The 9,115-nt window shown below is 37.4% G+C and overlaps 1 pseudogene; it reads right to left on the bottom strand.

Moving 5' to 3' along the window:
- Positions 1 to 4,770: 4,770 nt before the first annotated feature.
- LOC101972366 (large ribosomal subunit protein uL30-like 1 pseudogene) lies at positions 4,771 to 7,116 on the bottom strand (annotated as a pseudogene).
- Positions 7,117 to 9,115: the final 1,999 nt, after the last annotated feature.

Raw genomic sequence — 9,115 nt, 5'->3', positions numbered from 1 at the left:
GTTTATATACTTGATCTAGAAAATGTGCCTCATAAACATATCTATGAAAATGTTTAGTTAAAATTGATTTATTAAAAAAAATTCTTCCAGCAGAATTCACAAAAATAAAAAAATCAGGTGGAAAATTAATTTAAATAATAGGGAAAAGTCAAATAAACTAGATGAAATATTATAAATTTTTTAAAAAGTGGTTACTTCAAGGGAAAAACCACTTGATATATTTCTAAGTGACAAAGGTAAGTGACAGTATTGTACACACTAGGTAGTTATAACCATGTATTTAAAAGTGTTGTCGGTATTGAACATTCTAGAAGAAAATAAAACAAAGTACTAACATTAGTGATATTTGGTTCAGGCAAATATATACTTTTTGTTTTTTTTCTTAATTTTCAAATTATCTTAATGAAAATACATTACTTATTTAAATATAGATTATTTGGGATTTTCTTAAATTCATTGATCTCATTACTTAGTAGTAATTACCGAAGTGTGCCCTTAAATAACACAGAAAACTGTATTATAAACAGGATTGTAACTAGTTGATGTGGCAAATGGAGTATGGCTCATAAGGACAAAGTCTGAATGGATAGATGACTCAGAAGTCAGAACTTGGAGTTGCTAGAATGGCTGTGAAATTGAGGGGGAAATCTTGGGAAACCCCTCTACAAAGTGAGAACATTAAAATATGCATCAAGTATTTGAGTCCTTTGCCAAGTACTGAAGTACACATTTGTTACCCAAAGTCCCAAGGAAACCCTGAAACAGCCAGGGGGAAATATGAGCAACAGTGTGCTTCTATGGAAACAAGAGTTGTAAATTCAAGTTTTGTCCAGTGTGCAGCAGAACAATTTTAGAGGAAATGTTTATTTGGGGGGTTCACAGTTTCAGAAGTCCCAGTCCATAGGCAGCAGGTCTCATTCCTCCAGGCTTCTTCTGTAAGGCAGAACATCATGGTGGAAGAGTGTGGTAGAGGAAAGCAGGTTTGGACAAAGCCACCAAGAAGAAAAAAGATAGACTAAGCTCAGATCGCCAATATATATGCCCCAAAGGCATGCCCCCCCAGGGACACATCTCCTTCATCCACACCCTATCAGCCTACAGTTACCACTCATTTATTCTGTCAGGGGATTAATTCACTGATTGGGTTAAGGCCCAATTATCCCACTGATTGGGTTTAACACCACCCATTATTACATTAGTACAAATGTGTACTCATATTTAAAACAGAATGATGTTTAATTTTTAAACATAATTTCCAAGAGAGTTCTTGATTGCTCTATTTTGCATCTTCATGCTTAATATCATTATAGTTTCTGCTACTCTAGTCCTTGGAAAGTGTTTTGTTCTTAAGAAACTTTTAAAACAATTTTTCTATTATTTTTAAAATTGATGATTATTCATATAGAATTATGATGATTAATTCTTCTGACTACCTCTCTAACTCAAACAACTATTCAGAATTAGGTATTTTAACTAAAGTAAAAATTTGGCACTTTAAAGATAGAACATGCATTTTAACTAGTTCTCATTAAGATAGGAAGAAATGAAAAGGCCATTACTGACCCAGCAAATTCTAAAGTAGATCAAATAACTTTCTATCTATTTAATTTCTGAGGAGATTAAAGAATATTTTCTCCATGCAATTTCTATTTATAAGTACTGAAAATTTTTTGTCTATATTTTTCATGACAAAAGCATGACTTCCTTCTTCTTTAAATAAAATAGAGAAGAAAATTTAAAAAAAATAATAAAGTGTTTTCCTGGGAGGGAATATTCTTCAGAACTTTGCTTCAGTCTCATTTTGATTTTAGCATGTCCCTAGCCTGCCTGCTTGAACCTATAGGGAAAGCTTGTATATCCACATAACACACAAACTCACCCAGGAATCCTGATTAGTCCTTTTATTCTAGGACGAAATTCCTTAATAACAGTGATACAATTCTGCAGAAAAAGTTGTTCACAAATTATGTGGATGAATGATTATGATTTGTGGAAACAAAATAGTTTGAAAGAGGACTCAGAGAAGCAGGTAAATATTAACATATTTCCAACTCATATCCTTGAAAAGATTTGAAAGACAATTTTGTTACTTGAAAAAGAAAAGATTTATTAAAAGACAAAAATCAGTTTTGAAATATCTCATCTTTAAAAGTGGACTACTAGCCCCCTTATCCATGGGGCATATATTTGAGTTCCTCAGTGGATGCCTGAAACTACGGATGGCACTAAGCTTTTTGTATGCTGTGTTTTTCTGATACATGACTACAAAAATATAGTATATGCCTTTGTCCTCTTAATTAGGCATTTATCATGCACTGTGGCTGTACCTTTGACAGATTGAGGTGCAACAGCAAAACAAACACAGTAATTTTTCCTTCTTCACAATTTCACACAGATTTTCTCTTACCATAGCTTTTTAGCAGCTTCAGCATGCAGTTTTCTTTGAATCAAGAACTTTCATTTTTTCACTTGGAAGGAAACACTTTATAGCTTCTGTTCAAATGAATGGCCAGGATCACTATGCTTGCACTTTGGGGCCATAACTAGGTAAAATTAAGGTTACTTGACACAAGCATTGAGATGTTGTGATGGTGGATGTGATAATCAGCTACTAGATAACTGGGGGAGGTGTAGCTTAGTATACATAGCACAGCTATGCTGGACATAGGGATGATTCACATTTCAGAAAGAGTGGAACAGGATAGCATGAGATTTCAGCACACTACTCAGAATGGTGAACAATTAATATAGCAAGAATTGTTTATGCCTGAAATATGCCACTTAATAGATTCAAACCATGGTTGGCTATACACACATAATTAAATCTGTGGAAAGCGAATTGATGGATAAAGGAGGACAATATATAAGTAGTCACCACAAACTCCCAGATGTGACACTATATGACATACCTCGTGCCAGCTCTGAAGTATACATCTATCAAGAATGTTGAACTTAGATTAAACAATCAAGACTTTATCTCTAACTTCTGATTCATTGGAAACCAGGCAGATAGAAAAACAATTTAAAATATACCACAAGGAGTCAAAAAGCTAAATTCTGAACATCTCTAGGAGACAAATGATATTGTGTCTTTAACAAGTCAATGGCAGAATAAAAGGAGGGAACCAATGAACAAGATTAAGCCATATTTTGAAATTTGATTCAAACCAAATATAAAAATTCATCTGGAGGACAATCAGGAAAAATTTGAAAATAGTTTTGATATTAGAAAATGTTAATGTGCATTAATTTTAACGGTGTGACAATTGTGTCTTGGTTATGTAAAAAAAATACTTAAAATTTTTTGGGTGAAATGGAAGTAAGTATTTCAGGTTAACAAGTACTAAAACTACTGAAGTGCTTATACAGATATTTCACAATAATAAAAAGGTTAAAAAGGATAAAGCATTATAATGAAATGATGATTATTATATCTAGGGGCTCAATACTGAATGTTCATTATTCTGTTCTCTGATCTTAGTATTATGAAGTCTTAGATGCTAACCAATGTACCACTAAAGACAAAAATGAGCCACAGATGAAACTATGACACATCATCAGTTATGAATATATTCCATCCTCAGAGCCATTAACAGCTAAGAGATAAAGTGTACCTTAGAATCACTAAAATTTGGTATATTTATAATTTTTATAAAAAGGAGGGTTTTTTAGAAGTAAATGAATATGTAAGATATGGAGATGGGGTGGTGGTAGGGATCAGAAAAACTAATGGCCCAATTTTTCCAAAAGAGACCCCATCTAGTAAAAAGAAATAGCTGTGCCCCTATATGATGGAGAAGGCAGGTTCATCCATCTAGCATTCTGATTTGTATATTTATCAGGGAAACCAAGATAAAGTTTATTGTGGCTCATGGCAAATTATGATGCTCAGGAGGCACTTAGAAATTACTCTCCTGCTATGAAATAGTCCAGAGAACCCTGGCCCCTATACTCCTGAGGAGGAAAATCTCCAAGATAGAAAGTAACTTTTCTCTGGAAGGACAGAAAATTTTAATAGAGGAGGAAATGTAACAAGGTCACTCAAAACATAAATATAGGTTTTCTCTGTATATTTCCTTCTTTTCTTTCTTTTTCATATCTCTAAGAGGTTTCTCTTTTCTTTTTGTCATTTAAAGCAAAAACAAAGCTTCAAATCTGTAAAGAACCAAATTTCAAATTTCTCTCCCCCGCTCCATGTAAACACGCGCGCGCGCGCGCGCGCGCACGCACAGACACACACACACACAAATGGACCTGGCCAAGAGGAGAGAGAATCTGAGTACGATTTTTTTTTGGTGTGTGTGTGTGTGTGTGTGTGTGTGTGTGTGTGTGTGTGTGTGTGTGCACATGCACATGCCTGCTTTTCTTCCTAAGTATTTCAAATCTTTTCAAAACAAGGTTCTTGGGACCTCTAGATTCAAGTATGCTCCTGGACTTGGTCCACTATTGCAAGAGTCTCAGGGAGCCTTGTAAATATGCTTGAGTTATTCATTTACCAACATTAAACCTCAGGACAGGAGATGTGACAAAGCAGGACTTCTTTCTCCATGGCATGTGTTAATTTCAGAGGCAGAGGTGGTCAATGTGGAAAACTATGGAATTTTCCTTAGAACTGGGCTCTGATGAGAGATGCCTGCCATGATCGTAACCTACTGTCCCTTTCCCAATCCCTCCTTTCCAGTTTCTTTAGGCTGAAAATAACCTTCTCTGAATTCGGGTACTTGATAACAATTCCACCAAACAAAAACACATGCTTCCAACGCACTGCTTTCAGATATTCTGGGTAGAGTTCAGCTGGCAGATGAGTTGATTGATGCCTTCACCCTGAGAGCCAGGTAAGCCCATCTTCTTGAGGAAGCCCACTCTATTTTTGGTAGCATGATGGGCTACAGAGAAGTGGAAAGGGCAGAAGAATCTAGAGACCTGGATATACTTCCTGAGGAAGGCAACTTCATGAATGAGGTCTTCCTGATGAATGACATCAAACCTTCCCAGGTTCTCCTTAATCACTGTGTTGTCTCTCAGGGGGATTGTTTTATTCTTGACCTTTGTTTGTCCACATTTCAAGATGAGCTCCCCAACAGACTTCAGATTTGGAAACCCCAAGTCACATAAGGTTTTACTATTCATAGCATATTTAAGCTTTGGGGGGTGACTTTTAACAAAGACACCACTAAATATTTTTTTCAGACCAAGTCTTGCATTGATCCTCTGCATCAGTAAACTCATTCCATCAATCCTTTGGATGTGCACAAAAGAAAAAAAAAGCCAAATAACATTTATCAGGCATTTCCAAAGCAGTTTCACTTCTAGTCATTTGAGGCACATATGCTTATATTTCTACCAACAAGAATTATGTACGAATGATTCCAGTTGCTTAAATCTGAACTCTTTTCCTTTTCTTTCCTTCTTTACCAAAAGCGCCTGCTTTGCTTGGGTAGCTTTGAGGGCCTGATAAGCCTTCCTCTTTTTCAGGAGATTTTCTGGAACCAAAGAGATATTATTTTCATTGCTCTTCTGCCACCAACTTTCCAATGTTGCGATTACTGCTTGTGTGCTTGTGTGGGAAGAGAGATCCCGCTCTGTGTTTAATCCATCATAGAGACATCTGTTCTAGCTCACATTGAAGGGCCCAGGCCTGCAAAGCCCACTTTAGCAGCCAGGATCTGAGGTCTTGCTAACCCTGATTACTAACAAAAGTTGCAGGAAGCTTTCTGGATCCCCAGTATTACCCACTTCTTTCCCAAAAGTGCCTGCTTTGCCTGGATAACTTTGAGGGCCTGATAAACCTCTTTTTCAGGATTTTTTCTAGAACCAAAGGGATCTTTGTTAGCCTATTAACATAACTATGAGTTAATTTAGAAGTTAACTCCATTCTGCCCAGACACCTCAACCTGCTCCCCCTCACCTTTCTTCTTTCTGTAAGAGCCTGCTCACCCAGAGGCTGACACCTCAACCCACCTGCACCCTGACCACAGGTCCTCACAAATAGGGGCCTGAAAATTCCAGGAGCTGGTGGCAATGTGCCTGTTCCTCCTGCCTCTGCCCCTTTGTGGTTCTTGAAGTTTTGAAGCTTGTTCTCCACCTTTAATAGCAAGGGCTAAGCCCATCCCCAATGCATAACCCAGGCTCTGACTTAAAATTTTGCTTCAGAGAAAGTCATCTGCTGTCGTCTCTGCGAAGACGCACCTTGTCAGATTTCCTGACGATAAACTTGCTTCTGCTTAGCTTAGGTGTGCTCAAGTGATTTACTCCTGCACCATTTTCCTAACAATCTTTTTTTTTTTCTTTGCTTGATACAGAAAATTGAGATCAGTGATAACAACATTTAGGAAATGAAATTTCAATGGATTTCCAAACCAATTCAATACTTTGCTGCCTTCAAACTCCCGAGGAAAGGGATTCTCCTAAAACCTATAGTTTCTGACTCCAGTCTTCAAAATAGAGCCCTAATATTCACTCGTATCCAAAGCCTTAAAAACCCATCGTGTAAGGGTTCTCACCCTCAAGCTTTTTACAGCCTATGACATTTTCATCATCCAACCATTCTCTTGTAAGGTACATTCTCTTGTACCTGGTAGCTTGGCAATCCTGAATGTGATTCATATTGATAGGTGAAAATTCAAGGATGCCCTGGATAAAGGGACCAAGAATGCAAGAACTCACAGCTCTCCTAGGTTGTGGGCTTTCTACACACAGACCTAATATTTATGGACAACCTGCCATTCAACAGTCATAGACACTTCTCAGAAGGAAAGAAGTTTGTATCCATAAATTGTTGACAGAAATAGATGAATTGTGCCTGAGCTATAAGAGAAATCTTCAACAAAAACAAGTATTACTTGTTTCCAAAATATTAGAGACAACAAGAATAACTACATGCTTTGGTGGCTGAGCCAGGAGAGTGCAATTGTGTTGGAATCAATGTGTGTGCGTTCTTGCCCAAAAGTTTCTGGGCAAGGAAAGCAGAATTAGAGGGTACCCAAAGTCCTGTGAAGAACCATTTTAAATGCTTCAGGAGAGAATCAACTTTAAATATTTGGTATTCCCAGAGAACACAAAACTAGTATAGAAAGAGTGTGAGTACAGATAACTCACCCTCTGCCTTTTCCCCATTTTAACTTTGGTGAGAAAGCTGAAGAGCAGCCAGAGAGTAGTGGATACAAGGACCACTGAGAGAAAAGGAAGGGAAGCTAACTTTGTCCAGATTTCCTGACACAAGGGACAGTGGCTTAATCGGAAAGGGGAGATTTACCACTCCACTGAGGATATTTAAGGTGACTGTAGGATAGTCTAATAGTTAACCCTAGAGAAAAAATTTATGACTTTGTCCCAGATTTTTTTTTTTTTGGCAGGGGAAGAAGGGGAACCATGAATTGAATTAAGGGATACTTGGTCATTGAGCACATCCCCAGCCCTATTTTATATTTTATTTATAGACAGGGTCTCACTGAATTGCTTAGCACTTTTCTTTTACTGAGGCTGGCTTTGAACTCGCAATCCTCCTGCCTCAGCTTCCCTAGCTGCTGGGATTATAGGTGTATGCCCGCTGTGCCCTGTGACTTTGCCAAAATTTTTAATGTGCGGACAGGAACACATGATCCCCACTGAGTGAAATGTTATGTGGCAAAAGCAGACAAAAATAAAATTGTTTTATTTGTCAAGCATCATACTCTTCTTTCTTTCTTTCATATTGTTAAATATAATCCCTGTTCTTCCATAGTCTCAGGAAAGTTCCAAGTCCCTTCTTCTCAGGAGCAGGGTCCAAAGGACACATGGCAGTCTAACCCACTCCCACACTAAAGGAAGGAGGTTAAATTTCTTCTGGGTGTTTAGGTCCTCATGTTGCATTTGCTGGCCCCCTGAAGTAAATTGGGATCCTGCTGAAGCTAAGAAAAAGATTTCTCTACTTTCTATCCTTCCCAGGGGGTTCAAGGTACATAATTTTGCTGAGCAAAAGTGCTCTGGGGCTGCAGAATTTATTCTCTGAGTGAAACAGTGGTTGTAATAATGCCCTGGGAATCTTGTATGTCCCACTGACTCTCAGGACTCTCAAAAAGTAAAGCATATCATACACTAAGCACTAAGCTAACACATCTTCAGAGACTCTGAATCTAGTGCGAATCAGCTACCCAAAGAATAACCATCTTTCCCTAGATGTTGAGGCCATTCTAGTTGAGACAGAGCAGGACAAAGTTTTCAAGAGCTCCGAAATCTCTTCGGTCCTATAATTTAGTCCAGAAAAGTAATTTGAATTTTATTATTTTAAGTTTCTAAGTCTTTTTTCTTTAACTTCCAGAGAAATTATATTATTTTAAATTTCTAAGTATTTTTTTTCTTTAACTTCCAGAGAATTGCTTTAAGCTTTTATACTACATAGGAATTTGATATGAAATTAAAATTTGGGGCCTCTCTGCATAACTAGTTTTTATTATTGAAATGTGCTCATGGATTAAAAATAAAATTGATAATTTAAAATGAATTAAATGCATTTTTATATAGAGAAGATGGGGAAGGAAAAGATTATGAGTGTTTAAGCTTTTATTCTTTTCATTGGGCAGGTTGTTAAAAAAAAAAAAAGGAGACCATGTATCGATCAAGTTTTTTTTCTCATCACAATCCATTTTGAATGTCTACCTAGAGAGTAAGAAAGACATTGGAGACAACAGAAGTAGAAATATAAAAAATGAGATGGGTGTAGTGGTGTGTGCCTGTAATACCTGAACAGCAGCAACTTGGGAGACAAAGGAGGAGGAGGATCATAAGTTTGAGGCTAGCCTGAGCAGTGTAGCAAGATCCTATATCAAAAACAAAACAAAAATCAACAAATAAAACACAGGCAAGGAGGTGGGACTAAGGATGTAGCTTACTGGTAGTGCACTCTGGGGTTCCATCCCCAGTATAGCCAAATACGAAAGTGGCAGTGGTAGTGATGGACAGGGATAGGGACAATAGTTGAGGGGCTGTTGCAAAGTCTGAAACAAGGCAGAAACAGAAACTGGAATGAATGGCAATGGAGGGCAGGGAAAGAGAGAGGAAGACACTGAGATGAAGATATTTAGGATTCAGATTGATTTACTGGCTGAATTTTGACAGTGAGAGGGAAAGGAGAAGA

The sequence above is a fragment of the Ictidomys tridecemlineatus genome, chromosome 3, assembly GCF_052094955.1.
Source record: "Ictidomys tridecemlineatus isolate mIctTri1 chromosome 3, mIctTri1.hap1, whole genome shotgun sequence".
Classification (NCBI taxonomy): domain Eukaryota; kingdom Metazoa; phylum Chordata; class Mammalia; order Rodentia; family Sciuridae; genus Ictidomys; species Ictidomys tridecemlineatus.
Note: the sequence above shows the minus strand (reverse complement) of the source record. Positions and strands in the feature narration are given on the sequence as shown.